We start from the raw sequence: 6259 nt of genomic DNA, 5'->3' as shown, positions 1-6259 counted from the left end.
GTTTAAAGCGACTCTTAATACATCTTATTCATATATCGTATTTTTTAAACTATTAAATTTACTATCTATTTTATTTTTTAAACTATTAAATTTACTATCTATTTTATTTTTTAAACTATTAAATTTACTTTATATTATAGTTGATTTAGTTGATTTTAAATTTAATATTGTATATAATATTCCAAATTTAATGTTCATTTAAATTATTTATATATGATTATAATTTTAAAAATTAAATTTTTATTAATAATAGGATTCTTTTCTCAAATATTTTGATTAATGTTTAATTTAGTATTTTATAATTTAAATGTATTAATATAATTTTACAAATTAATTATCTTAATTTAATTTAAAATTAATTTATTTTTTTTACAAATATATTCATATAATTTATATATAAATTAATATATATTCATAATTTTTTATAAATAATTAATCTTAATTCGTAAATTTTAAATTATATTAAAATTCCAACCATATTAATTTGATATGACTTTCCTAGGCCAACATCTCTCTATTTACTGGTTCATATTCACGTTAATTTGACTTTGCCTCAGACAACCCCTTCTTTATTTACAAGGTTATAGTATTTTGATTAAAACCCCATGTGGGGGAAGGAATTTGTCTTAGTCTTAATCTTAAACCTTAAGTTACATTAAAATATTGTTGGTTAGGTTTTGCCTTCATTCAAACCTCTCCATTTGACCTTTTCATTTTCATTAAAACCTATAGTCCCATATACTTAATATCAAATCTTCAACTTTAAGTTATATTGATATAGCTTACCCCAACCCCTATGCCTTCTTTTCCTCGACTCTTCAACGTGACTTGTATTTTTCCAATTTAATTAAAGAACAAGTTTCTAAAAAGTCTTGTGTACACTTTTCACATTTGTCAATTAAATCAAGATCGAAGTTAGCCTTCTTTCTTCTTTTTTTAATAAAATTTATTAATGATATATTTAAAAAATAAAATTTATTAATGGTATATAACTATGGTTGATATAATTTAATAAGGTAATAGGAAAAAATGTTTTATATTATTTTAAATTTAGGTTAATCTTTTTATAAGATTATAATTTTTTGTGATTAAATTAAAAAAAAAGAATTGTTAATTAGATTTATATAATTTAATAAGATAATAGAAAAAAATGTTTCATATTATTTTAAATTTAGGTTATTTTTTTTATAAGATTATAATTTTTTGCGATTAAATTAAAAAAGAATTGTTAATTAGATTTATCTATAGTGATTAGCAAAAATAAATATTACTTTATTTATATAAATTTATATTTTTGCAAATAACATAATAAAAAATAAGATTATTTATTAAATTAGAAAGTAAAAAAAGGTAGACACTAGTTATTAGTATATTTATCTATAGTTATTTAGATTATTTATCTAAATATACTACTAAGTTATAATAATATAAAATTAACTTTTCTATTAAAAAAATTATTTAAATAAAATTTCATACTATACCAAATTACAATGAATAATTTAATTAATAATTTTAAAAATTTAAATTATTATCTCTATACTACTAAGTTATAATAATATAAAATTAATTTTTCTTTTAAAATATATATATATATAAATAAAATTTCATACCATCCCAAATTACAATGAATAATTTAATTAATATTTTTAAATTTTTAGATAATAATGTATTAATTAAACTTAATTTTATATCATACTCCATAATTTAAAATATAACTTAAATGATTAACCATGAAATTGAATTTTTATGAATTAATTTAAATCGTTAAAAATTTGATAGGAGGCTTCTCTCCAAGCTTTTTGAGCATAGGAATAAAATCTTAAATCAAACTAAATAATTTGTTTCTTTAGGTCCGATAGACCAAATTTTGGTCTCAGTGGATGTTAACCATCATCATCATCAATTTTATATCATATTTTAAAAATTAAAAATAATTTAATTAATTTAAATTTTTAATTATATTTTTCTACTTATTTTATTTAATTTCCAAAAATTTACTCAAAACCATTATCCAAATTAATTTAATCAGTATTTCTAAATTTAATTATAGCACTTACACTTTATTTTAGTATCAAAAAACTTAACTTATATTTAATGGACTTGTCTACAATGGTCACAATTTTGTGGCCAAGACAAGCTTTTCTCCATAATTTGATTTTATAAATTTAATTATGGGAGTGTCAGAAATAAATTCACATCACCAAAAATCTCAAGGCATTCAAAATCGTGAAACTTGACAACTATAACTTAGATTTTCCATAATTCTTATTAGATTTTCTCAAAATCTTGTCAAAACTCTTCTTATTTCTAACAAAATTGTAACCTCTTTAAATTAAACGATATTAAATATTGCAAAATAATATTGTAATAATATAAATATATTATTTAATATAAAAAAATAAATGGACCAGGAATGTGTATATTTCTAAGTGGTGGGAATCCTTACATAGAGGGGAATAAGAACGTGTAAAGGGATGTTTGACTTACTTTATGCTTAGGATCCCACTCAGTGGCAGGGGGTGGCAGTATTCTTTTTATCTCTACCTTTAGTAAGTAATTTTTGGAAGTGGGACCCACTGAAGAAATACTTTATCTTTATTATAAAATAAAAGAAAGATCCTCACGCCATCCGAATGAGAATGAAAGCCGTGTTATACACATTGACATATATTCTATATTTTGGGTCTACTTTGGTGCAGAGACAGTGCATGATGTATCATTGTTCTATATCATTAATGTTATAAATTAATTTAAAGCAAAATATTATATATGAATTTCATATATATTTTTTATAATTAAAATTGAAAATGTTAAAATAATAATAATAATTTTATTTTTTCTATACAAATTATATTATTTAGGATTGATTAAAATATATTTGTATTTTAAATATTAGTGTTATTTGAATATGGAATAAATTATATATGTGTCAAAAAAATTGCTTTTTATATTTTTTTATTTATGTAAAATTAAGATAGAAATTGAAGTTAGATTTAAGATTTTTGTGATTTATAATGTAGATAGATGTTTTTCAGAGTAATCACATTATTAGGATTTGGTCCACATTTCGTACCAACTAATGTGGTTCATCCTCAGGACAAGGTGAAGAATCAACCGATCTTAAGGAATAAATAGTTGTAGAAAATTAGTGGTTGGTAAATTAGTTAATAAGGTAAGTAAAATATTATTAAAAATTATTAATTATTAGAGGTAATGAATTATCTATTAAAATAATAATATATATTTAGTTAAAAACTCGTTGTTCGAAATAAATATAAATATTTTATACCAATCTTTTAATAATTAATTATTTAATAAGGTAAGAAAAATATTATTTAGAAATATGACGTAAGTATTTATCTATTAAAATATTATATATTTACTTAAAAACAGCGATATTTACTTAAAAACTCGTTGTCATGAATAAATAAATATTATTTTAATTTTAATAATTAATTAATAACTTAAGTACAATGTTAAACTATTATATATTTAAAAAAAAAACTAGCTATTATAAAATATTTTATTCCAGTACTTTAATAATTAATGAATAAGCTAAGTAAATTATTATTTTAAAGTTTTATCTATTTAGGAAAAAATATTTTATTTTAATGTTTTAATAACTAAATAGATATTAATTTATAAAATATTATTAAGGGCTAACTTATTCCAAATAAATAAAATATACCTAAGTTCAATGAATAGAACTAGAGTTATAGCTTAAGAAATGGTTCTATAAATAATAATATATAAAATAGAAAAGAGGTTACTTCTTATTATTTAAATTTAAAAAGGTTATTAGGCAAATACATATATTAGCTATATTAACTGACCTAATAATAATATTGTGAAAAGTAAATAGTAGAGAAAGATTCAACTTTTATAAAAATTTAGAAAAATGAAGGTTAAGAGGGGAATAAGATAGTAACTAATATCTAGAGGGTTACACAAAAATTTATAATATAAAGGAGGAAACAAGAAAAATTATTACTAAGTAAAACAAAAGAAGTTAAAGAAGAAAACAACCTAAAAAAAAGGTAGAAATAAAAAGTAAAAAGGAGAAGAAAGGGAGGTAGACTCAAGAAGTGAGAGTCGGAATCCAGTTCTTACTTAATTTCCAACCATCATCCCTATTAAGATTTTTGGCATGCCTCTCAATCTCAAACGCCTCCCTAAGCTTCCTATGGTGGAAGTGATCAACCCTGGTAATAACCTTGGATTATTTAATGCAGACATGGTTTTTTGTTTGGAGATGTCTTGAGTGTGAATTTTTGGAAGCTTTTCCGGTGGATTTTTCCGGTCTAATTTCTCCAAAATCCAGTACGAATTCATTAAAATCACAGTTTGATGGGTAACCCCTGCATAATAGAAGTGCCCTAGGGGTTTTTCAGGGTTATGAATCCATATATACAATCAAAAAACTAGTTTAAATAACACAAATCAAGATTTCACCACAAATTTTTCCGACAAATTCCGGCATCGGAAACTCCAAAAAGTCGCACTAAAGACAACTCCGTTTTGTTTTCTCTACATGCTCGGCTATGGTTGGTGAGCAAGATCGATTGTGTCTAATATCTGCAACATGCTCATGGATTCTTTGTTTAATAGACTACATGCTCATGGATTCTTTGTTTAATAGACTACATTAGTTGGTTCAAAACGTCAACCAAATCCTAATAATGTGATTAATCTAAAAGAAATTGAAGTATTTTATTTATAATTGAGATTTTTTTTTGTTATTATTATTTTTTAATTTGTTGATGTAAATATTATTTTATTATACTAAAGGTGTTTTATAAGGGAGAGTTCTCCCACCGACCTTTGTCGTTTGTCGGTAGCATACTGAAAAGGGCACGTGTTTGCACTTTTGTTGTTAGCACGCGAACGTCTTCTTTGTCCTTCACATTATTTTCTAATCAATTTCCTCCCATTCAATAATTGTGTGCCACTTAAGGTTTCATTATGAGACCCATATTATGGATCTCTCTCTTTGCTTTAAGATTGTTACAAGGGTTTCGAATCAACTGTGTTGCTCAGGATTTTGATTTGAAAGTAACAATTTGTGCATGTGTAAAATGTCGGAGAGCTTGAGACTGAAGAGAGTGTCCACTCAAGGGACAGGTCATAATTTTGGTAATGGTTGGTTATCTTCATTTTATAAACATGGTGAAACCAAGTCATTTGAATTTTCATATTCATATTGCCCGGGTGAGTTGTTTGTCAATCCCAAATTCGCTTCTTCACACTTATTGACCACCAACTCTGGTAAAATTGGGGTTTCTTATGTTCCTTTTGCCTCCCTATTAACGTTATCGTTTAGGTGCTCAATATGATCCCTTGTTAAACCATTATGTAAAAACTTGCACACCAAGCAATTATCAACTAAGCTTGGCAAAGGGCCTTTTCTCTTGTGTGTTATTGTCATGGGGAGATTGCGTGCAAATGTTCCTCACTTATAGAAAACAACCCCATTCTGATTTGGGGACAACAAAAGATGGCTCTCAGGGTTTTCAGAAGAGGGGGAGAAATGGGAATCTTAAGGGTGATCATCAATTTCTATTTATTAAAATGTCGATGAAGGACAATGACAATATTTTGAAATTATCGAGGTACTTTTTGAATTATAAGGGTCTTGATGATTGTGTCATTGTGAATGATGCCAAGGAATCCATCCTAAATATAGATATCGAGGTTGAGGAACTCAATGATCAATCTAACCAAACTGCCATAGAGGATGTTGGAGTTAACTTTGGAGGGGAATGTGTTTTCAATACTTCCAAGCACTTATGGGTTGGTGTTGTTGCAACAATGGTTTCTAGGTGTGCAATATGTGTTATCCTATTCAAGTTACTTGATATTTTTCATTTTTCAATGTTTTGTTCAATTACCAAAACCATAGTCATGTTGTATTATAAGGAGGGAGTATTGCATTATTCACAAGGAGGCTACCTGAGTGAATTGAAAATTATAAAACTTACAACTTAGGCCCACATCACATTAAGATGAAGCTTTTATATTGTAGAGGACCCTCCAAAACGGAAAGGAAAAATAATAGAAAATGATGTAGGTCGATATCTTAAAATTTTAGATATAAAAAATATTAGAGTCATTCCTTAAATTTATTAGAGAACAATAACCTTGTGTTTTAAGATTGATTTATATTGAACAAAATTAGCTAGAAATTATTGTAATGGTAGAATGACTAGAATTTTCAGTGAAGAGTTTTATCACTCTTTTTCGTTAATCATAGCTCTCGACT

Source organism: Pinus tabuliformis, chromosome 5_2 (genome assembly GCF_031772625.1).
Source record: "Pinus tabuliformis cultivar Carrire ecotype Pingquan chromosome 5_2, CPIR1, whole genome shotgun sequence".
In the NCBI taxonomy this organism is placed as follows: Eukaryota; Viridiplantae; Streptophyta; class Pinopsida; order Pinales; family Pinaceae; genus Pinus; species Pinus tabuliformis.
The sequence above is the reverse complement of the archived record's forward strand: the minus strand, read 5'-3'. Positions refer to the sequence as shown.